The sequence below is a fragment of the Dipodomys spectabilis genome, unplaced genomic scaffold (genome assembly GCF_019054845.1).
Source record: "Dipodomys spectabilis isolate Male_0828 unplaced genomic scaffold, ASM1905484v1 ptg000428l, whole genome shotgun sequence".
Taxonomy (NCBI): Eukaryota; Metazoa; Chordata; class Mammalia; order Rodentia; family Heteromyidae; genus Dipodomys; species Dipodomys spectabilis.
The window spans coordinates 1,427,217-1,451,793 of record NW_024871105.1 but is presented as its reverse complement, the minus strand read 5'-3'; positions in this window follow the sequence as shown (position 1 = coordinate 1,451,793).

Sequence of the window (24,577 nt, the reverse complement as noted above, 5' to 3'; positions counted from 1 at the left end):
AAATAAGGAGAAGAAGTGCACTGAATGCAAGATGCTAGCCACACATGTATGTAAATATAGACCCTATGTTTAAATTATGAATTTATGAATATCTGCCCCTCATTGGGGCTCGATGTCAGGTCCTGGGAATGGCCTATCTCCTTCCTTGCTCATAGGTTGGTGTCCTCGCCTAGGCCCTTTCCCCAATTGGGACTGCAAGGCTCTGAGTTCAAGTCACAACACTGCCAAAAGATGAATACTGATGTGAGAAGCCCATGGATTCACCTGTCCTGCGAAAGTCCTGTGTCTCAGCTATGATGGAGAATGCATAGGAAACCCTATAGCCATGGCAATAAGTTGTCATCCATGTAAGCACTGGTATATCTGTCACTATGTTCAGTAAAATACACAATCCTTCCATGGATAAGACAGAAAGTAAGTAGAAGTACACCAAACGCAAGATGCTGTCCACACATGTATGTAAATATAGATTCTATGTTTAAATAATGAATTTATGACTACCATGGCCCACCCTGGGGATCAATGTCAGATCCTGGGAATGGCCTAACTCCTTAGTTGCTCACAAGCTGGTGTGTTCACCTTAAACTATTTACCAATTGGTCCTGCTAAGCCCTGAGTTCAGATCTCAGCACTACTAACAATTGGATAATGTTGTAAGAAGCCGAGTGTGAATTTTTTTTTCTCTGAGAGTCCAGGGAGTCAGGCATGCTGGAGAACATGTCTACAAATCTAGATGCCATGTGATAGTATGTCATCAATGTAATAGACGGAGTGGCTGTTTTCATAGTAAAATCAAGAGTAAATAAATGAAGAAAACAAAAATTACAAGGAACAACCACACCAAATGTGTATGGACTGAACATCCATAGGTACAAATCCTGTCTTTACAATGTATATAAATAGTATCTTTTCCAGGGCTGAAGCTTGAATTTAGGCTTAGAGTACAAGCCTGACTTTCTTATCTTCAAGTACGGTGAGCTTCCCCTTCTTCCACAGAGCTGCACATTTACCCAGACCCTGAGTTCAAATCCAAAGCCTGGCAGAAAAAACGGGGTGAATTGCAAGCCAGGGAGCTAATTTCTTTTAATATTTTTTTTGGCTCAACAAGGGGCTTGAACTTAGGTCATAGCAACTCTGCCTCAGTTTCGATCACTCAATGCTAGGGTGCAGCCACTGGACCCACAGCTGATTCTGGGATCCTAGATCCCAAGGCCTTGTGTGGGAAAAAAAATGCATAGAAAAAATGCAGCGAGATGGCTTTTTTTTTTTTTTTTTACCATTTCTTCCTTTGCACAATGACCCTCCTGGGTCTGAATCACACTGTTGCAAAGGTACTTCACCTTGCATTGCTAAAGGTTGGCAGACTATTTGGGAAGTCATAGACCCACGTGGCAATGTAGGCCCTGATTTTAAATCCCCCTCCTGACACCAACCAATGGCAGGAGCTTCTAAGAGATTCGTTCCCATCCATACGAATAACAGTGGACTGATATCAATGTTACGGTTGAATGAGTTGATTGTGAATGATGCTCCTACCAAATTAGACAGCATGATTTCAGGAAACTGATTTTATTTAATGTTTATGAAGTATTAAAAGAATACTATTGCTTATAGGGATGCAATAATTTCAGCACACCCTGATTGATTTACTTAATAGTTTGTTAAGGATGAAAACAATAACATTAATTACATGGAGGCATAATAAATACCCCAGAATTAGTAGGAATGTAGTCTATATAACTGAATATTGGATAGACATCTCTGGCACTCTATAAATATATATATTTATTAGTGTACTACCATCTGCGTGTCAATCTATTCTTATTTTGTCAACCACTGGGGCTCGATTTCAGGTCCTGGGAATTGCCTGTCAGCTCAATTTTCCCCAGAATGGCATGCTGACACTGACCCATTCATGAATTGGGCCTCAGAGGCTGTGAGTTCAGATGACAGCACTTCTAAAAAATGAATCATGGAGTAAGAAGCTGATGGTGACACGTTTTCCTTTTTTGTGAAAGTCCTGAGTGTCAGGTATGAAGTGGAATACATATGCAGACCTATATCCTATGTAATCAATGTTATATATGTCATATTGACTATACGTCTATAGTCAATAAAATGAACAGTCAATACATGAATAAAAAATAAAATGAATAATTACACTGAACGCACTATGAAGACAACATATGTGTGTAAATATAAATCACATATTTAAAGTGTACACAAAAAGGATACTTTCTAGTGGTGGGGATTGATTTCAGTCCTAAGGAACAGACTTGAATTTCTTGACTTCAAGGAGGCAAGCTTCCCCTTCCCACACAGTCCCACAGTGTTAACCAGACCATGAGTTCACATCCCATTCCTGGCAGAAAAATTGCCACTTTTATACTATGTGACGTCCGATTTTTAGGTATTTCATTATGCCTCCATTTAATGAATGTAATTTTTAAATGCTTCATAAAGTATTCATTAAAATCGATCAGTGTATCATAATGTAATTGTGTATAAATTTATCCTAGAATCATTCAAAAACTGCCCATTCAATCATGACACACATCACATTCCATTGGTAATCGTATGGATAGGAATGAGTTTCTTAGGATCTCCTGCCATTTGGAGGTGGCAGAACCAGGATTCAAACTGTGAGCTCCAGCTCCTACCACTTAAACCCGAGGATAGGGAACTGACCCATCTGTCCGAGAATATCATCAAGACAAATGATTAGGCAGGCACCAGTGGCTCTCAGAAGTCCTCCTTCATACTTACAAGGCTGTGATGGGAGGGTCATGGTCAAAATTACCCTAGGCAGGAAAGTTGTTGAGACCCCTGTCCAATTGTGCCAACAAAACCAGAAATAGAGCTGTGTGGCTAAAGTGGTAAAAAGGTAGCCTTGAGCAAAAGCAGCTCATGAACTGTGCCTAGACCCTGAGTTTAAGGTCCAAGAGTGGCAAAAAAAAGAGACATACAGAACAATCTGTGCAGCCATCCCGCTAATGCAGGTCTCCCTCTTGTCTCCAACTGGATTGGACAGAGTTTCCTGGGAAAGGCACTGCTGTCATCTTGACTCCACCCATTCTGCCTAGATCACAGGATTCAGACCCCCATTCTTTCATGGTTATTTCTGTCCAATGGGATACAAGAATGGTGGCCACACTCACATTCCATTCTGCCCTGTAGCACCAGGACTCCCTCTGTTGGTTGACACCACTACCAGCACTTGAGGAAGGTAGAGGTGACTGAGTGGTGAGCAAGAGACTTGAGGCCTAAGAGAAGAGGCCTTGCTCAGCCCCACCACATGCTCGCCTGGGCCCCAGCCCTCTACCACCCTTCCTTGCAGTGCAGCATTTCAAACCTTGTGCTGCCTACTCAGACCTGTGGTGTCTTTTGTAGTCCTCAGGCAATTGTGCAATAGTGCGCCACCGGCTGGCTTGTGGCTCTGATCTGGTCCTGGTCACCCTGTACTCTGCTCTGGGCCAGATTGTCCACCATGCCTCTGCTATCGCTGCTCGCCAGAGCAGCTGCCAACAGCTTCTCCCTGCAGCACATGTGAGTGGCTGCCATGCAGGCCCTCCCTGCGACCCCATATTCCCCTTTTTCCCCCCTCCTGACCCAGACCCGCACCTCCCTGGTGCCCCACATTCTGGCCCAAATGTGTCCCAGGGTGGAGGTGGGTGTTGACCCGAGGATCCCACCCCCATCCCTAGTGGCCAGTGTCCCAGGAAAAGGGGAGATGCAGTATTGGGTGAGGAGTGGGTGCCACAGAGTCCCTGACTTGGAGCAGTGGGAGCCACACAGCTGCACATCTGCACTCTTCCTCTCCCTGGTGGGAACCTGGTGGCTTTAGTCAGAGGGGAACAGCACCTCCACACCTGCCTTCTGGTGTCTTTTCGTGTGGGTGAACGGTGTTGGATGCAGATGATATAACCCCCTTGCTGTGTGAGACCTTGTCTTTTGTGCTTGGTCACCCTTTTAAACTGAAGAGGGTCCCAGAAAAGCCCAGTAGGGAGGTGAGAGTGCTGGGGGTCAGAACAGAAGGTGAATATCTAGGAGGAACACACAAACACACACACATACACCCGGCCTGTCTCCCCCTCCTCCCCACCAGCTGTCAACAGTTCTCATAGACTGATCACATTTTCCAGCTCTGCCAGCTTCTGCTGGTGCTCCCAGTCCATCTGTTCTCCAACAAACTCAGGAGAGACACTGCTATGAATCTGTGTATGTGTGTGTGTGTGTGAGAGAGAGAGAGAGACAGAGAGAGAGAGACAGAGGCAGAGACAGAGATTGAGAGAGACAGAGAAAGAGACAGAGAGATAGAGAGAAAGAGACAGGGAGAGACAGAGAGACAGAGAGATCATCTTTCTCCTTGTACAGCCTGATTGTACTTAGGTGAGTGATAAATTGGCAAATTACAGGTGCTGCATGGATGAGTCTTGTCACCAGTCTGGAAGTGTGTGTGTGTGTGTGTGTGTGTGTGTGTGTGTGTGTGTGCGTGCGTGCGTGCATGCGTGTGTAGAAGTGGGTTGTAACAAGGAAGCTGGATGCTTTGGTAACTTCTACCTGCTATCTTTGGGGGGGGTTCATGGGCTTCACAGCTGAAGTCTGGGGGCCTGGAAGGGTGAGACACTTGATGGGGACTCAGCACATTTAAAGTAAAAGAACAAGGGATCTCTTTTACCTGGAGCTGTGTAATCTCGGGTCTGGTAGTTGGCAGTGGGGAGCTTGGGAAGACCTGGGAGTGGCCCGCAGTGGGTGGCTTCTCAGGGGTACAGAGAGCATGGCCATCACTTACTAAGGATAGGAGCCCTGCTAGTATGGAGCACAACAACATAGGTCAGACTCCGGGTCTTGTCATCATGATGTCTGATGGGCAAGGCCAACTCTATTTTGAATCTTGAGCTGTGATATTCAGATCACAGCCTCCTGAGTAGCTAAGATTATAGGCATGAGCTTCGGGCAGTGGGCCTCTGGTTCTTAGGTATGTTAGGGATTGACCTCAAGGCCTTAGGCTTGCCAGTCAGGTCTTCTACCATGCAAGACAAGCTTTTCTGTCTTGGGTATTTCTGAGATGGAGACTTAATATATGCTAAGGCTGGGCTGGATCGCAGTCCTCCTATCTGTGACATGTGTGCGCCACCAGGCCCTGTCCTCTGTAGTTGGGATGGTAGACATGTGGTGCTACACTCAGTCATTGGTTTAGATGGATTGTCGCAAATTCCGTCCATGGCAGCCAGTTCTTAACGACAGGTTAAGCTCTGGGTTGGGCCCCCACCATTGGACTTCAATCTCCTCATGGGACAGTTGTGAGGAAACAAGGGATTAATACAGAGAGATCTCTGGAGCACTGCCAGGCACAGACAGAGCAGCCCTCAGATATGGTTCTCAGCAGTTCTGTGAGCATATGACAGAAAGATACGAGGAAAGAGCTCAAATGGTGTGTGTTAATGGTGAGACAGGCATGGGATTATGAACAAAACATGGGTCTCTTTCATTATGACCCTATCCCTATGAGGAAGTGGATCCTTCATTTTGTTCAGTTTTACAGATGTGGAAACTGAGGCACAGAGAAGCTGGGTGACCTACATGACTCCCACCTGACAGGAAGCTCAGCCTGACTTGCCGAGTCAGGCTCCCTAGGACAATGGGTGCTATTCAGTACACTTCTTGTGGTAGGAAGTCCACTTCTTTTCAGTCGTGGGGCTTGAAGTCAGGGCCTGGGCACTGTCTCCGAGCTCCTCAGCTCAAGGCTAGGACTCTACCACTTGAGTCACAAGGCCACTTCTGATTTTCTTGTTTTTTTTGGAGATAAGAGTCTCACAGTCATTCCTGCCCGGGTTGGCTATGAACCCTGATCCTCATATCTCAGGCTCCTGTGTACTTAGGGTTATAGGCCTGAACCACTGGCACCTGTCTTAAGTGTATTTCTGAACTTCTTTCTCTTCTCTCTCTCAGAAACTGATTGAATGGGTGCTGGAGGAGGTGGCCCAGTGTCCCCATGTGGTTGGAACCAAGGTGGTCCTCTCATTCTGGAGGTGGGCTGTGGGTCAGGAGCTGTCTCGTTCAGTCTGTTGTATGAGCTCCATGAGGTAAGCCACTCTGTGCCTGGCTAGACCATGACGGTTATTCATTGTCCATCTAGCCTTACTTGACACAGTATTGTGTTCAATGTCCTTTTATAGCAAAAATGTCTGGACAAAATTATTATACATAGTTACAGAATGAAAATATAATGCCATCTTAAGAAAGTCATTTAGGGCTCTGGGATTGTGGTTTCATGGTACGGTGATAGCTTAGCATGCCTGCAACCCTGGGATCAATTCCTCAGTACCACATAAACAGAAAAAGAAACACTGGAAATGGTGCTGTGCATCAAGTGGTAGAGGGTTAGCCTTGAGAAAAAAAAATCTGAGGAATAATTCCCTATCCCTGAGTTTAAGCCCCAGGACTGGCAAAACAACAACAACAACAACAACAACAAATATTTACCTAGTAAATGCAAAATAAAGAACCTATACTTGGAACATATAATTACTCCTTCCATACTGATACCTGACAATAGTCCCTCATTCATGTACTTTACCTATATTAGGATACTGTGCTGAAAAAAAGTTTTCTTCATAAGGTCTTGGCAATTAATGCCAAGAATGTGCTTAGATGTCAGGTGAAGATTAAACTCTGGAAATTCAAATATTCCAGGCTTTTGAGTGAGCACTGCTAATCACAATAAGAAGGGTAGTCTAAGTGAGATTTGGAAACCTTTTTGGCCAGTCATGGCACCAAAAAGGCAGAGGCTAATTAATAGTTGTGACAGAAGAGAAGGAATAACTCCAGATGGAAGGAATAAATGATAGTAACTATGGTATAGCAGAAACCGTTCTAGGGAACCATTTTTGGTTATTGAAGAACTAGTTATCAACTAGGCTTATTACTCATTGCCTTTAGCATTCTAAATCTCTTAGGCTAATTCTTAATCTCTGTGTGATATATGTATCTCCTTCTATGCTGTTCTTTCATACCTGATATCCTTTGCTGTCTAAAAACCTCTTTCTATATATTTATATGAACATTTCCTGATACTAAATACACATATACAGATGGAAGAGGATGCTAATGTAAGGGTCCCATAGCTCATGAGTCATTAATGTAACAGCATGGAAAAGTAGGACATACTTATTGCCACCTCAATTAATCTGACATGCTGCAATGTCACATAATTTGGTTCAGATTTCCATTCTTTGTATTTTGTCTTTTGTCTAGTGTCATTAACTGCACTAAACACAAACATGAGCCGGGTGCTGTTGGCTCATGCCTGTAATCCTAGCTATTCAGGAGGTTGAGACCAGAGGATTGTGGTTAAGCCTAGTCAGGAACATTCATGAAATCCTTATCTTCATTAAACCACCAGAAACCCAGAAGTGATGCTGTAGCTAAAGTGGTAGAGCGCTCAACTTGAGTTGAAGATCTGAGGGACAGTGCCCAGGATCAGAGTTCAAGCCCCACAACTAACAAAAAAGTGCAAATATGACTTTAAGTTTCCCCAAAAGGAATGATGAAGTAAATAGTAATCTTCCCAAGCAGAGATAATAATTCCAAAATGATTCAGTGCACCTACTTTTGCTTAGTTACTTAAGTTATGTATTCTTTGCTGAACATATTCTCTTCTTTTAAAAATTGTCAAATATTAGCTTAATAATAATCTTCATCTAATATTTCTTAGTTGGAAAGAGAAGTCCATACAGTTGATGCCACTTAGCTTTCTTACTATCTTAGTTCAAACCCAACCCAGGAGGCAGAGTCTGTCAAACTCTTAACTGTAATTAAACACCGAAAAAGCTAGAAGTGCAGTTCTGGCTCAAGCAGTAGAGTACTAGCTTTGGAGGCAGGTTGGCAGGAAAGATAACTGTAGAGGGACAGGGTCCACCCTCTGAGTTCAAGCCCTAGAATCAGCACAAACTAAACAAACAAGCAAACAAAATAAACCCCAAGTATTTCCTTGGGACCCTCTTTGAAGGAATACTGGTCTGAGGAGGGGCTCCTTTTATTGATCATACTCACTGGATCCTGGTTTTTTGAAATCCTTCTTGCTATTGAAAACTCAGGGCCAGACTAAAGGAATTGATAACTGACTCCTGCAACAAGAGAATCATCTCAGGAGTGAAACATCCATCCATAAGACACTTTAAACCTCAATATCTTTGTTTCTTTGCAGTATAACACTTTTTTTGGGGGGGGGGTCCGGTCATGGGGTCTGAACTCTGGGCCTGGGCGCTGTCCCTCAACTCTTCAGTTCAAATCTAGTGCTCTACCACTTGAGCCACAGCACCACTTCTGGCTTCTTTTCTTTTTGCTTATCTGGTGCTGAGGAATCGAACCCAGGGCCTCATGCATGCAAGGCAAGCGCTCTACCACTGAGACACCTTCCCAGCCCTGCAGTATAACACTTGTAAAAGAAAGTTATTTCTATGCTGGCCTTCAAATGGCATAGTGCTTCCTTTTTTAATACTCTCAACCAGAAGTTTACAAACAAGTATTATATGAGTAAAGAACACCCTCAAAAAAGTCAGGAACAGAGTTTCCTTCAAGCCTTGGATACTTTTCTTGTACAGTAAAAAGGAAAGCAAAAGTTAACTTGAACTCTGTCATTTCTCTATGTTCAATTCCTCTCCTGGGATCAGTTTCCACATCCAGTAACAGTTACTTCCACTTACTTCCAGTAACAATCTATGGTGCTGCTCTCCTGGGATCAGTTTCCACATCCAGTAACAGTTACTTCCACTTACTTCCAGTAACAATCTATGGTGCAGCTCCAGATAAAATGAATATTTTCTGGCTTCATTGAAATAGCAAAAGGACACCTTTGGACACGTGGTAGCACATGTTTCAGAGACAACTTAGTAAAGAGAAAATGTGAAATTTAAATGGCTAATAAATACCTTATCCCTGAATACATTTTGTTCAATCTTCTTAATTACTCTGTAAATTACGGTGAATTTTAAATGGGAAGAAGGTTCTCAGATCTTTATTTGTGAGTGTATGTGCTGTGCATTAATTTCCCAAGTGTACATGAATTAACAGTAAGAGAAACAATAGCAATAATAGGAGAAAGAGAATTTCTGTGTTTAATTATAAGGATTCAATACAATATAGAAGACTACAAATATGACAATATTGAAACACTAAAGCCAAGTCTAGCATGTAGAGTTATGGGCGTGATATAGGGAAAGCATTACTCCTAACTGGAGCATGAAGCATGAGGCCACTGTCTTTCTAAGTCATGCTTGCTAATACCAAAAATTTGTAAAAAGTAGAATGGAAGAATGATTCTGTTTCCAATGCAAGTCAGATATACGATCATGGACTTAACTGGAAAGAAAGAGTCCATCTTAAGAACAGGGATCATATTAGCAATGGACCTGGTAGCTAAGATCACATTAATTTTTCTTTCTTTTTCTCATTTTTTTTTTTTTTTTTTTTGCTGTTGTTGGTCATGGCACTTGAACTCTGGGACTGGGCGCTGTCCCTCTGCTATTCAGCTCAAGGCTAGTGCTCTACCACTTGAGCCACAGTGCCACTTCCAGTTTTATATTAATTATTGGAAAAAAAGGTCTCCAGCACTTTCCTACCCGGAATGGCTTTGAACCCCTGTCCTCAGATCTCACCACCACTCGGCTTACGATCACATTTCTAGCAGTGTACACTCAGGATATGGAATATGTATGTTCATCTATCTTTATATGAATTCTTGAGTTAAAATCTGGGCTACAGCTTGCACTTTACATTCAGAAAAATGTTTGTAGTTTAAAAGATGATACTCCTGGAAAAATAAAACCTAAGTATGTAAAGGAGTCTGGGAAGTTCAGTTTGCATCCAGGCTGGGCAGAACAGGCTTTGAGACACTACCTATAATTAACCAGCCAAAAGCTGGCATATCAGTCATGATCAAGATTGCTGAATAAGTGCTTGAGACTTTTGCATACATACATACAAACATACACAGCCACACATAGGCACTTATATGTGCACACAAAATACAAAATGAAACAATTCTCACAATATGTAGAAAAGTTAGAAAACAATAGAAAATAAGTCCTGAGTAAGACTAGAATTAAGTGATAATTTTTAATATTAGAAAGCCCTCAAATGCACTATCTTCAAAAAAGTTGAGAATTTTACATAGGTAGGGACCAGAGATAGTAAGAGAGTCAAGTAATCATTATTAATGGGATCAGATCCATGGAGGAATGAATCAGAGACCCCTGCAGGTACAGCTGAAAATGTTCATATCCTGTGTCAAATGTAAAAACATCTTTGAAAATAGTACATAAACAGTCTGAGCAGTCAGTCTACTGGATAAGATCATAAGAGAAGTTGAGAATTGCTAGACTGTTTCTAGATTAAATAAACCAGCACATTATGGAAGGGCAATGTGATACAAGCTTGGAATTCTAGCACTCAGACTAAAACAGGAGATTAGAGAGTGGAATTACATAGCGACAACTTCCCTGGACGAGGTAGTATAATTTTGTCTCACAGCAGTTAACAGATGCTTTTATGAAATTAATGTGTTACATTTTGTTGGTGATAGTGTTGTTGTTTTTGTTTGCAAGACATAGGCATTGTCGCTAAGCTTTTTTCTGCTCAAGGATAGCACTCTACAACTTGAGGCCCAGAGCTAATTTATGTTTTAAGAATCTAACAAGTACTTTTCTTTTTTTTTTTTAATTTTATTTTATTTGAGAACATACTGTACAGAGGGGTTACAATTACATGGGCAGGATAATGCATACATTTCTTACCAAGCATTGCAGCCGCCTCCTTTGTTTACCCTTCACCTCCCTTCCCAGCCTCCCCTCTCCCCCCCACCCAATCCTTCTCCCCCACCCCCCCCACCCCACACCGACATTGTAAAGCTCGTTTTTGACATGACATTTTGTACTTCTCGTTGTTGCAACAGGTCCACCTGAATCCTTAAACGACTTGTTTGTCCCCATCTCCTCCACATGTTATACTGACATCAAATATAGTGAAAGCGGGGGTTACACTGTGGGGGAGGGACATACAAAGCAACAAAGAAATAATCTTATAAATGCGTTAGAAACACATGCATGAAAGAAAAGAAAAACATTAAAATACATATTTAAGGGAACGTTTTCCTAACATCACATTATCTGACCTTTTCCGCTTGACTCATACATATACTAGATATTGCATATAAGGGAAACCATGGGACCAATGTTTCTTTGGGCCTGGCTTACTTGACTTAATATAATTTTTTCCAAGCCTTTCCATTTCCTAACAAATGGGGAAATGTCATTCTTTCTGATGGAGGCATAGAATTCCATTGTGTATATGTACCATATTTTCTTGATCCATTCATATACTGAGGGGCATCTGGGTTGGTTCCATATCTTAGCTATGGTAAATAATGCTGCAATAAACATAGTTGTGCTGGTAGCTTTAGTGTGGTCTTGTTTGTAAACATTTGGGTAAATGTCCAAAAGTGGGATTGCTGGGTCATAGGGGAGTTCTATGTATAGTCTTTTGAGGAACCTCCATACTGCTTTCCAAAGTGGTTGAACAAGTTTACATTCCCACCAACAATGAAGTAAGGTTCCTTTCTGTCCACATCCCCTCCAGCATCTGTTGTTGTTAGAGTTCTTGATTTTTGCCGTTCTAACTGGGGTGAGGTGATATCTCAATGTTGTTTTGATTTGCATTTCTTTTATGGCTAGGGATGTTGAACATTTTTTCATGTGTCTATTGGCCATCCTTCTTTCTTCTTCAGAGAAGTTTCTCTTTAAGTCTTTCGCCCACTTATTTGTTGGGCAGTTGTTTCTTTGAGGATTTGTTGTTGGGGGATTTAATTTTTTGAGTTCCAAGTATATTTTAGATATGAGACCCTTGTCGGTTGGATGGCTAGTAAAGATCTTCTCCCAATCCGTGGGCTTTCTATTGATCTTGCTAGCTATGTCATTTTCCCTGCAGAAGCTCTGCAACTTTATGCAACACCATTTGTCCAACCTTTCTTTGATTTGTTGTGTTTCCGGGTCCTATTCAAAAAATTTCGGCCTGATCCAAGGAGACCTAGGGTTTCTCCTATTCCATCCTGTAATGTTTTCAGAGTGTCTGTTTTGAGTTCAAGGTCTTTGATCCATTTGGAGTTGATTCTGGCGCAGGGTGATATATAAGGATGTAGCTTTAGTTTTCTACATGTTGTTAACCAATTTTGCCAGCACCATTTACTGAAGAGGCTGTCTTTCTTCCATTCTATTGTTTTAGCTCCCTTATCGAAGATTAGATGGCTATAGGTCTGTAGGTTCATTTCTGGGTTTTCAATTCTATTCCATTGGTCCTGAGGTCTGTTCTTATGCCAATACCACGCTGTTTTGATTACTATGGATTTATAGTAGAGTTTGAAATTTGGTATTGATATTCCTCCAGCAGTGTTCTTTCCGTTGAGGAGCGTTTTTGCTATTCGGGGTCTTTTATTGTTCCATATGAATTTTTGGATTGCCTCTTCTATTTCCTTGAAGAATGAGGGTGGAATTTTGATAGGTATTGCATTGAATTTGTAGATAGCGTTGAGAAGTATTGCAGTTTTCAAGATGTTAATCTTTCCAATCCAGGAGCATGGGAGGTTTTGCCATTTTTTAAGTTCTGTGTTGATTTCCTTTTTCAAGATTTTAAAGTTTTCATCATAGAGGTCCTTCACTTCTTTAGTTAAGTTATTTCCTAGGTATTTTATTTTTTGTGGGGCTATTACAAATGGTGTTGCTTTCCTAATTTCAGCCCCACTTTTCTCATTGTTGGCATACAGAAAAACCATTGATTTTGGGGGGTTAATTTTATAACCTGCTACTTTGCCAAAGTTTTGAATCAGCTTGAGTAATTTGGGAGTGGAGTCTATGGGAATCTTTAAATACAAGATCATGTCATCTGCAAAGAGGGAGAGTTTTATTTCTTCTTTCCCTATTTGGATCCCCTTTATGTCTGCATCTTGTCTTATTGCTGTAGCTAGGCATTCTAATACTAGATTGAAGAGAAGTGGAGAGAGTGGGCATCCTTGTCTTGTTCCTGAGTTAAGAGGAAATGGCTTTAGTTTTTCACCATTGAGTATAATGCGGGCTGTAGGTTTGTCATATACAGCCTTTATTGTATTGAGGAATGTTCCATGGATTCCTAATTTTTCCAAAACCTTCATCATAAAGGGGTGTTGGATCTTGTCGAATGCATTTTCTCCGTCTATTGAGATAACCATGTGGTTCTTATTCTTGCTCCTGTTGATGTTATGAATAATATTAATTGATTTGCGTATATTGAACCAGCTTTGCATCCCTGAAATGAATCCTGTTTGATCGTGGTGTGTGATTTTTTGGATGAATTGTTGAAGTCGATTGGCTAAAATTTTGTTGAGAAGTTTTGCATCAATATTCATCAAAGAAATGGGTCTATAGTTCTCTTTCTTTGATGAATCCCTGCCTGGTTTTGGGATGAGGGTTATGATGGCTTCATAGAATGTGTTCGGTAGTGAGCTTTCTCTTTCAATTTCATTGAAGAGTTGGAGGAGTGTTGGTGTGAGCTCTGCTTTGAATGCCTTGTAAAATTCCACTGTAAAACCTTCTGGTCCTGGACTTTTCTTAGCTGGGAGGTCTCTTATTGCTGTTTGTATTTCAATACTTGATATGGGCCTTTTAAGACAGTTTAACTCATCTTGGTTTAGTTTTGGCATGTCAATATTTGCTAGGAAGTGGTCCATTTCTGTCAAGTACTCAAACTTATTAGCATAAAATTTTGAGAGGTATTCCCTTATGATGTTGTGATTCTTGGTTGTTTCCGTGGTGATGTTTCCATTCTCATCTCTGAGTTTATTAATTTGGGTGTGTTCTCTTCTTTTTCTGATAAGATTTGCTAAGGGTCTGTCAATTTTGTTAAGTTTTTCGAAGAACCAACTCTTTGTTTTGTTGATTCTTTCTATAGTTTTTTTGGATTCTAATTCATTTAATTCTTATTTAATTTTAATTATTTCTTTCCGTCTACTGGATTGGGGTTTATCTTGTTGCTCTTTTTCAAGGAGGTTTAGATGTGTCATTAAATTGTTAGGTTCAGATCTCTTCAATTTGTTGATGTAGTAGCTCAGAGCTATAAACTTGCCTCTGAGTATTGCCTTCGCTGTGTCCCAGAGGAGCTGGTAATATGTGTGCTCATTTTTGTTGAATAGCATGAACATTTGAATTTCCTTTCTAATCTCTTCCATGACCCACTCATGATTCAGCAGTGTGTTGTTCAGCCTCCATGTGATGCCGGACATTCTCTGGTGGCTTTTGGTGTTGAGTTCTAATTTTATTCCCTTGTGGTCAGAGAGAATGCAAGGTATAACTTCAATGTTTCTGAATTTAGACAAGTTTGCTTTGTGGCCTAAAATGTGGTCTATTTTAGAAAACGTTCCATGTGCTGCTGAGAAAAACGTGTATTCTGATGCTGCTGGGTGAAATGTTCGGTAGATGTCTGTTAAGTCTAGTTTATCTATGCAGCTGTTTAGATCTGCGGTTTCTCCGTTGAGTTTTTGCCGAGTTGATCTATCTAGTGGGGAGAGTGGTGTGTTAAAATCCCCAACAATTAATGGCTTTGGATCTATATGGGATTTGAGGGAAAGTAGTGTTTCTTTGATAAATTTGGGTGCTCCATTGTTTGGCGAGTAGATATGTAGAATTGTAATATCCTCCTGAAGGAGAGATCCTTTAATTAGTATGTAGCGACCTTCTTTACCTCTTCTCACGAATTTTCATTTGAAGTCTATTTTATCTGATATTAGGATTGCAACTCCCGCCTGTTTATGTTGTCCGTTTGCTTGGTAGATTTTGTTCCAGCCTTTAACATTGAAAATGTGTTTGCTTGTACGGGTAAGATGTGACTCCTACAGGCAGCAGATAGAAGGGTCTTGTTTTTTAATCCAACTAGACAGTCTATGTCGCTTAATTGGAGAGTTCAGTCCGTCAACATTAAGAGATAGGACTGAGAGGTATTTGGGAGTTCCTGCCATGTTATCCACCTTCTTGGGGGCTGTGAAAACTGGGTTCTTCCTATGGTTCTTGGATTCTAAGTTTGGGTGCAGTTTCTTGGCCTTTATTGCGGTCTTGTTGGTTTTCTATGTGTAGGACATCTTTAAGAATCTTTTGTAGGGCTGGTTTGGTGGAGATGCATTGTCGCAATTTTTCTTTGCTATGGAAGGTTTTTATTTGGCCTTCAGTTATGAAGGAGAGATTAGCTGGGTACAGTATTCCTGGTTGATAGTTGTTTGTTTTTAAGGCATGGCATACATCATTCCAGGCTCTTCTTGCTTTGATTGTCTCTGCTGAGAAATCTGAGGTGATTCTAATTGGTTTCCCTTTATAGGTGATTACCCTTTTCTCCTTGACAGCTTTAAGGATCTTTTCCTTGGTCTGAGTTGATCCTGTGTGGATTATAATGTGACGGTGGGATGTTCTATTCTGGTCTGGTCTATTTGGGGTTCTAAAGGCTTCTTGTATCTGAATAGGCCTATCTTTTTGCATGTTTGGGAAGTTCTCTGCTACGATCCTGTTAAACAAATTTCCTAGACCATTAACTTCTGTTTCTAGGTGCTCCTCTACTCCATTATCCTTAGATTAGGCCTTCTGATGGTGTCTTCCAGGTGTTGGATAGATCTATCATAATTCTTGGACTTGTCTTGGATGGCTGTATGTTCTTTCTCTATAATATCTAGGCTGTCTTCAATCCCAGAGATTCGATGTTCTGCATGGTCTAACCTGCTGTCAAGACTCTCTACTTTGTTTTTTTATCTCTTTTCCTTCTAATTGGTCAGCTTTGATGGCTTCAAGTTCTTTGTTGAAGCTCTGTTTTAGGTCTTGTATGAATTTCTTTACTTCCTTAATTAGGTGTTCAGTGTTTGTTCTCAAATCACTTAGTTGATTGGTTATGGTTTCTTTGGGCTCCCATTCCTTCTGTTGGGTTCCATTCAGCATTCCCTTTGTGGTCTCCCTGACTTCCTTCAGCTCTTTGTTAATGGATTCCATGAATACCTTTAGTGATCTTTGTGTGTTCTCTACCTGGTCTCTCAATTCCTGTATTACTCTTTGATTAGCTTCCTCCCGTTCGTGGGATTCCTGCAGTTCTCTTTCCTCCAGTTCTTGGTATTCCTGCAGTTCTCTTTGAGTGTTCTCAGCCTGCTCACGCCATTCCTCCCTTTCTCTTTGAGTATTCTCAAGTTGTCCAAGCAAATCCTGTATCAGTTTTTGAGTAGCTTCCTCACGCTTATGATATTCCTGTATAAACTTCTGGGATGCCTCCTCTCTCTCCCTATCACGCTCAGAGTCCCTTGTAAGTTGTCAAACTTCTCATTTATCATGTTTGCCAGTAATGTTTGTAGAGCTATTTGGGAACTCTCCTCTGGATTATTCATTATCTGTTCTGACCGCTGATTATCATGATTGGGAGTTGAGATATCCCAATTTGCCATTTTTCTTGTGTTTTTCCGGCTTACTCTGCCCATTTGAGATGAAAATAGCACCAGTTTTGTGCTAGAACACTATCTTAAGTCATCCATCAACCAAAGTTTGCATTTGTACAGTCAATAGTCTACAGATACAATCTAGTTCAACAGATACATCTATTCCACATCAAACAACTATATGTTAATGGACTTCGAACCACAGAGAAGAATTTGGAAAACCAGAAATTATTAGGGTTAGGGTGAGATGTGCATAAAAAATAGGGATAGATTGGTGAGGGGAGGCACAGGGAGAGTTAACTATGTCCTAATCACAATGCAGTAAATAGGTTGGGTAGGATGCAAGTAGAGAGAGAGAGGAAAAGAAGAAGGGGAAAGGGGAATGAAAAGAGACCAGAAAAAAAATAGAAACATAAAAATTAATGTTATTATATAGATTAAAAGACCATCTATTTAGAGAGGAATGTGAATATTTTGAGAGAAGCTGAGGGACCTAGAGGACATGTGAAAAACTTAAAAAAATGCTTAAAATATTATATAGGTATAAAGGGGTAGTACTGCTATTAAGGAATTTAAGTCTCAGAGGTTTTGAATTGAGTAATAAATTTGTGGATTAAGTGTGTACACAATGGGGGATAAGGTCTACTAGTTAACTACGGGTTTATCTGAGGATGTGCAGGACAAGAGTTAAGTCACATAAGGAAGAACAAAAGAGAGGAAAAGGTGAAACGGATAGGAAAGGGAGAAGAAAAGATCAGAAGTTCAGTAGAGCTAGACAAAAAACAAAAAGATAATTAAGAAGAAAGAAGACAAGAAAAGAAAGGAAAACCCACATTCATGTATTCCTAAAATAAAAATTATAAGAGGAAAGAAAAAAAAAGTTACTGGAAAACGATTATTTTTTCAAAAGAGACAAAAATTAAAGATTAATAAAAGTTTTAGAAAATGAAAAAATTTTTTTTATATATATAAGGTACCAAAAAAAAAAAAAAAGAAAAAAAAAAAGTTCTTTGATTTTTTTGGGAGGGGTGGGAAAAATCCTGTATCTCCCTTGTGTCTGTAGCCAGCCTCTTGTTGGAGTCTCTGGTCTGCTTGAGGTCCTGTGGCTTGATTGGTTTCTTAAGTCAAATTGTTCGAACTTGCAGAAAAATGCTCTGCTTTCCCCAAGATTTTGAGATCCCCTTCCCAGGTTAGTTTAATGGGAGGGTGATCTGGTTTAAAATCACAAAAGAGGGGAATGCAGTGATGAGGCTAGGTTCTGGGTAGAGTTGAGGCCTTTCAATAAACAGTAGCTTTTCCTTGGGGCTATTTTGTGAAAACCTCACAGAGCCCAGCCTGGAGCTATTCTCAGGGATTCTGTTTTTCAATTGATTGTGGAGGCTGCTAGAGGGAGGGGCAGCCTCTGGCTCTGGTTACCCACTGCAGAAAGCCACTCCTATGGCTGGTGCCTGAGCTGGGTGACTTTTCCCTGGATGGAGCTGAGTCTGGCAGGTCACACCGCTGTTAAGTTCTTGTGATCTGCTAAATGACTCGTTTTATTCCAAGGCCTGAGCTGGAGCTAGCCGCTCCTCCGAGCTTTGTTGGTATCCAAGATGGAGATCACCGGTGCTGGGGGGGAGGGTTGGCCTTCCCTCCTCTGCTCCCTGAGAAGGAGTGAGGAAGTCGGGCTTCTACTCACGCCAAGTCTTGGTTCCTGGGTCGGTCTCTGGTCCGCAAACTGCAGGATGAAGATGTCTGCTCCTTGTCCGTTCTTGCTGGTGTTGAGTAGAATCCGCTCGCCCGCTGCCTGGCTCCTTCGTCCCGGACTCTGTGGCTCAGTTATGGTGCCCTGCAGTCGCCGCCGCGACCGCTGCCGCCACCGCGGCGTCGGCTGGCAAGCGCTCAGATGTGTCTTTTTGCCTTGATTTCCCCTCTCTTGCCTAAACCTCTGTCCTGTGATGGCACACTTGGTGTGGTTCTCTGGCTTAGGGCTGTTCACTGGAACTCTAAAATTGCTTTCTATGCGAGAGCTTGTTCAGATTCCAACTTCTCCTCCGCCATCTTCCCGGAACTCCTAACAAGTACTTTTCTGTCTGGGCTAGTTTCAAACATAATTTTAAGATCTCATTACCTAGAATAGATTGAATTATAAGAGTGAGTCACTGCCACTTGTTTTGATGTATTTTTAATTTTAATTATGTTTTAAGATTTTTTTATATCTCTCTACAAATAAATTTAGATATATGTATATATTTCTGATGACAAATAATCTCTAAAAATGTGTCATTGGAAATATAACATTTAAATATATATGCATATATATGTATATATATCTGAAGACAGACTCCCTCTAAAATTTTTTCTACTGTTTTTGACCTTTTTCATTTCAAAGATATACAGTCTATTTTTCGAAAAGTTTCCTAGTATAAAATAATTAATATTTCAATAGAAAGTAGAGTTTATTACTTTCAAGGGAATTTTATATATACACATGATATTGTAATAACATTTACAGTATATTACTTAAAAAAGTTCTGTCCAAACTCTTAAATATTTTTGTGTTGTGAGGAGGAAAGTGGAAGTTAATTTATACTGGTTAGGAATTTACAATGCTTCAAAAATCTGTTCCATAATTTGTTATGAGCACCTAGTCAAGCTACCTGATATGGTTTAGTTTTGTTGTTTCTTTATTTGTTCAAAATGTTAATATGGATGTATGCACAGTGGTAACATTAAAATTATTAATCAAAAGAAAAATAATGGCAAAATCATAGGCACGTATCAGACTTCCAATGATTAGCACTATGATGCTAATAATAATTTTGATGAAGATGATGATGATAACCACAGTGTAGCCTGATAATGACAATGTTGTGATTGAAAAGGAAAAAAACTTTAGACATCTTTGAAGGTAGATTTCCCACATTGAATACATGGATATAAACAGTGTTGGATTACATACAATAAAAATAACAAGAGGAGAGTTTCAATATCAATAAATAAAATCACATAAACAGGTACAGACAGTAAAAAACACTAACATTATTCCTACAGTTTCTCTAATGTGTACTCACTTTTCTTGGTGGTATTTTTTTCTAATAAATAAAATCATTTATTTCCACATTTTGATGGACTAAGCTATAGTTTTCAACTAAGTGTGATTAGTTCAAATAACATTCTCATATAGATAGTATTCAAACCAATGTTTCCAATGATATATTAAGAGTATGTTCTTCAGTACAGCTGTAAACATATGACCCAATTTACATAATACCACTTACATATCTGTAGTTACCATAAAAATACACAGGCCGTAGAGCCAATAGTTAAAATTTATTTTTATTTCTGCATGAAACTATTTGTGAATTTATACCAACAACTTGAATTTGACTCTTTATTTATAAGCTAAGCTGGAAAATGTAAGGACTCTTCACTTATCTTTTTTCTTGCTCCAGAAGTCAACAAATATATTCTTCAATATTTCTGGTTGATTACCTCCATTTACAGATGAGAAATGTAAGGCCAATAGTCAATACAGTGAGTAAATAATGATACTGGAATTTGCATCTGTGCTCTTCACTCCGTGTGCTTACAAGGAGAGTAACTTGGTGATGCAGAGGACCAATATGAAAAGACGATGTGGAAAAATCATACTTTGTAAACGGTTGTTTTAGGGCTAGGGAATCAGTGATGAGTATTTGAAACAGGCTGGTGTCAGGCGCATTAAAGTGAGTACATAGAAATTGTATTAGTGACAGAAACAGAAAATCTTGATCATTCATTTTATTTAATGACAAGGAGTAGAAGGGTAAGAAGAAATCTAAAGTGCATCCACATATCTGGCGAGGATTTGTGTTAGTTATATTGTTGGTGATAAGGACTACAAGTGGAAATGATGGATTTAGAGGAAAAAACTCTCAGAAAATTCTAAAGTTTATGTTAAACAGATGCAAAGATAGGTCTGTTTAGATATCATCAAAATATCCACGACCATGAATATGAAAAAATAATAAAATCAGGGGTATTATTAAAGAAGAGGAAAAGGAAAATTCTGACACATGTGTGAGCAATGTGAGCAACAGTGTGCACAAGATTAGAAGAAAGAGATAAATAAGGAAACAAAAAAGTAATAAACACAGATTTACAGAAGTAAAGGAAGGAAAGAATTTGCAGGAAGGTATTGAAGAAATATGCTATTTGGATTTGAAAAGTAAAGGACATAGATAAGTTCAAAAAGAACAGTGTTTTGGTGAAAGTCATATTGATAAAATTTTGAGATATGAATGTGAAGTCATGAAATTCTGGATCCATGAATTCAACAGATCCTGTTGATTTTAAAAACAGGGAACAAATGCTTTTATCCTGACCTTAGAAGAATTATACAGATATAACTCTAATTAACTACTTAGAGGTATTCTGTGAATATTTTTGAAGATTTTGTTTAACCAGGTGAATAAAGATTGAACTACAGCACAGGCAAGCCTAATTTGTGCTACAGTTCCAAAGAGTGACCCATGTATCCACACCAATTTGGGATTTTATTGAAATGTCTTTAGATATGTTTGGATATCTTATGAGCCTAATCATTATAAATGTAGGACAATAGGACCAAGTATTAGGATGAACATACAGCTTTACTGATGTGACTGAAGACTCTTCGAATTGATTCTTCTTTAGAATAAAAAATGCCTCAATAGCCATTGACAAATCATAACTGCCATATACTCTATTTAAATCTACTTTTTGTTAGGAATATCTCCATGCTGTAATAACCCTGTCAATCAACCTGCCACAAATTCTTATATGTAGGAAGTGCTCTTATAACCTTCAAGTTTTAATTGAATGGAAGAGTTCATACATTACCCTCAACACTAGTATTAAATGCCTAAAAAGATTAGACATTTTGTGCTAACGCCTTTTTTTATTTTTTCATACACATTGGCAAGTGGGGAAGGATTCTGATGTAACAATAATACAATTTTGACTTTTACTAACACAATATCTAGGATCTAGTGTTAATTCAGATACTTACTAATTAGCTCCATATTTTGTGGATATTTATATTTCTCCTGGGAAAACTAATGAGCTCCAAGAAAATGCCCCTAAGGAGCCTTTCAATTCCAATATCTCTGTATGTCTCATAATGATTTAAATTCAACAATACAACAAAAACAAAATGAAAACAAAAACCCAAAACCTAGCATATTTCTCATTGTATACAGAGGTACGTAATTGAGGAAATTTCTACGAACTTTACAACTTTGTGTGGAGGGAGGGGAGAAGAAGATTGGGTGGGGGCGGGGGAGGATGGGAAGTGATTGGAAGGGGAAACAAAGGAGGAGGCTACAATGCTTGATAAGAAATGTACTCATGATCTTGCCCATGTAATTGTAACCCCTCTGTACAGTATTTTCACAATAAAAAAAAGAAATTTCTTCCTGTGTTATGTATAGGTAGAAGAAAAAAGATGTCTCACAATAACTCTCTTCATACCATGTTACACCAAAATCTCAAAATATTGCTCTTTTTCTAAATTTATAAATTACTATCACCCATTTGTTGGCACCTCTTTCTAGATTATTCATATTATCACGTTATACATGAACTGTTGGAATTATCTATTAAGTCCTAATTATAACTCTCTTGAGAGAATATTCTAGACAAATAGAATGTCAGAATCATTTGTGAATTTGTAAATTAAAACTTCTACTTAAAAAGAATTTTGTAATATTCTGCAGAATATGAAATTACAAACAAAATATTTATTTTGAATCTAAATTCTCATTTAGCCAGGTCTACAATGTCCTACATTAGATATCTTTTCTATTTCTCCAGGCTTAAGCTTTTGTAATCTTTCATCATTTCTTTGGAATCCAACAGAATGATGCTTAATTTTTCAAATTTTTGGTTCGGAGTCATGAGCTATTTTGCATCTAGGAATATTCTGTAATGAAGAGAGCATGTAAAACATGACTGAGGATGATATATGAGCTGCATTTAAATAGGAAACTTGACTTCTCAAAACAAAATGACAAAATTATCCCAAACTTCCAATTGTGAATTCCTTTCTTGTCCTTTGGTTTGTTTTATTGAGCAAAATTATCGTACCTAGCCCAAGGAAGGTATCTCTATTCAATCCACTCTCTAAACTCCTGTCCTAATATGAGTGCTAGAATTTCAGGTTTGTATCACATTGCCCTGCCATTGGTTGTTGGTTTATTTAATCTAGAAACATACTAGTAATTCTGAACTTCTCCGATGATCTTATCCTCTAGACTGACTGCTCAAACTGTTGTACATTTTTCAAAGATATCTTATCATTTGATATAAGATATGAACATTTTCAGATGCACCTGCAGGGGTCTCTGATTCATTCCTCCATGGATCTGATCCCTTTAGTAATGATCACTTGACTCTCTTTCCATCTCTGGTCCCTACATATGTAATATTCTCAAGCTTTTGGGGGGAAAGTTCACTTGAGGACTTTCTAATATTAAAAATTATCACTTCATTCTAGTCTTACTCAGGACACATTTTCTATTATTTTCTAACTTTTCTACACATTCTGAGAGTTGTTTCATATGTGTGTTTGCTCATATAAGTGCTTCTGTGTGTATGTGAATGTTTGTATGTATGCATGCAAAAACCTCAAGCTCTTATTCAGCAATCTTGTTCATAACTAGTATTACATCACTTGAGCCATTCTTCCAATGCAGCTTTTGGCTGGTTAATTATAGCTGTTGTTGCAAAGACTATTCTTCCCAGGCTGGATGAAAACTGAATTTCCCAGACCCTTTTACATTCTTAGTTTTTATTTTTTCCATGAGTATCAAGTTTTAAACTAGAAATTTTTTAATGTAAAGTCTAAGCTGTAGCCCAGATTTTTAACTCAAGAATTCATACAAAGATAGAAGAACATACACATTACATATCATGAGTGTACACTCCTAGAAATGTGATCTTGAGCCGGGTACTGGTGGCTCATGCCTATAATCCTCTCAGGAGGCTGAGATCTGAGGACTGCAGTTCAAATGCTGCACAAGTAGGAAAGTTTTCTGAGGCACTTATCTCCAATTAACCACCAGAAAAAGGAATTGACACTGTGGCTCAAGTGGTAGAGCTCTAGCCGTGAATTGAAGAGTGGAGGGACATCACCCAGGCCCAGAATTCAAGACCCATAACCATCAAAGAAATAAAGAAAAAGAAATGTGATCTTAGCTACCAGTTCATTGCTAGTATAATTCCTGCTCTCTCAACATAGCCATTTTTTTCTAGTTAAGTCCGTGCTCTTATATCTGACTTCATATATCTGACTAGAATAATTCTTCCCTTCTACTTTTTACAATTTTCCATAATTAGCTACCATGATTTAGATTTAGTAGAAAACAAGAGTGGCCTCATCATTCATGTTCCACTTAGTAGTAATGCTCTCTATATCCCGTAGATCTACATACTGGAATGGCTTTATTGTTTCAGTTTTTTATTTGCAGAGTCTTCTGTACTGTATTGAACCATTATACTTAAGCACAAAACTTCTTTTTCTTCAATTATTCCTATTGTTTCTCCTAATGTTAACTTATGTACACTTGGGAAATAATGCACAACACACACACTCACAAAAATATGTTTCTGAGAACCTTCTTCCCACGTAAAATTGGTCTTAATTACAGTGCACATAGGAAGTATGAACTTAAACTACTCCACGATGATTTTTTCATGTTTTTTATTATAAAATGGTGTAAACAGGGGTTAGAGTTACATAAGTAAGTAAATGAGTACGTTATCTATCAAGCTCTGTTACCTCTTCTTTTGTTTTTCTCCTTCCATCCCTTTCCTCCCCACCGCCCCAACTCCCTTCTCCCCTGCTCAAGTTGTAAAGTTCATTTTCTACGTAGTGCCTTGTACAACTCATTGTTACAATGGGTCATACTGTATTCTTTTTTCAGCTTTTTGTTATTTCCCTTCCCCTCCCCATTAGAAAAATGTATATGCAAGATGCAGGTCGCCGACATCAAATATAGTGAAAACAGGGGTAATATCATGGAGGAAGAAAAAAAAAATCACATAGTACATGTTAGATACATTAAAACAATAGCAAGAAAGTAAAAGCAA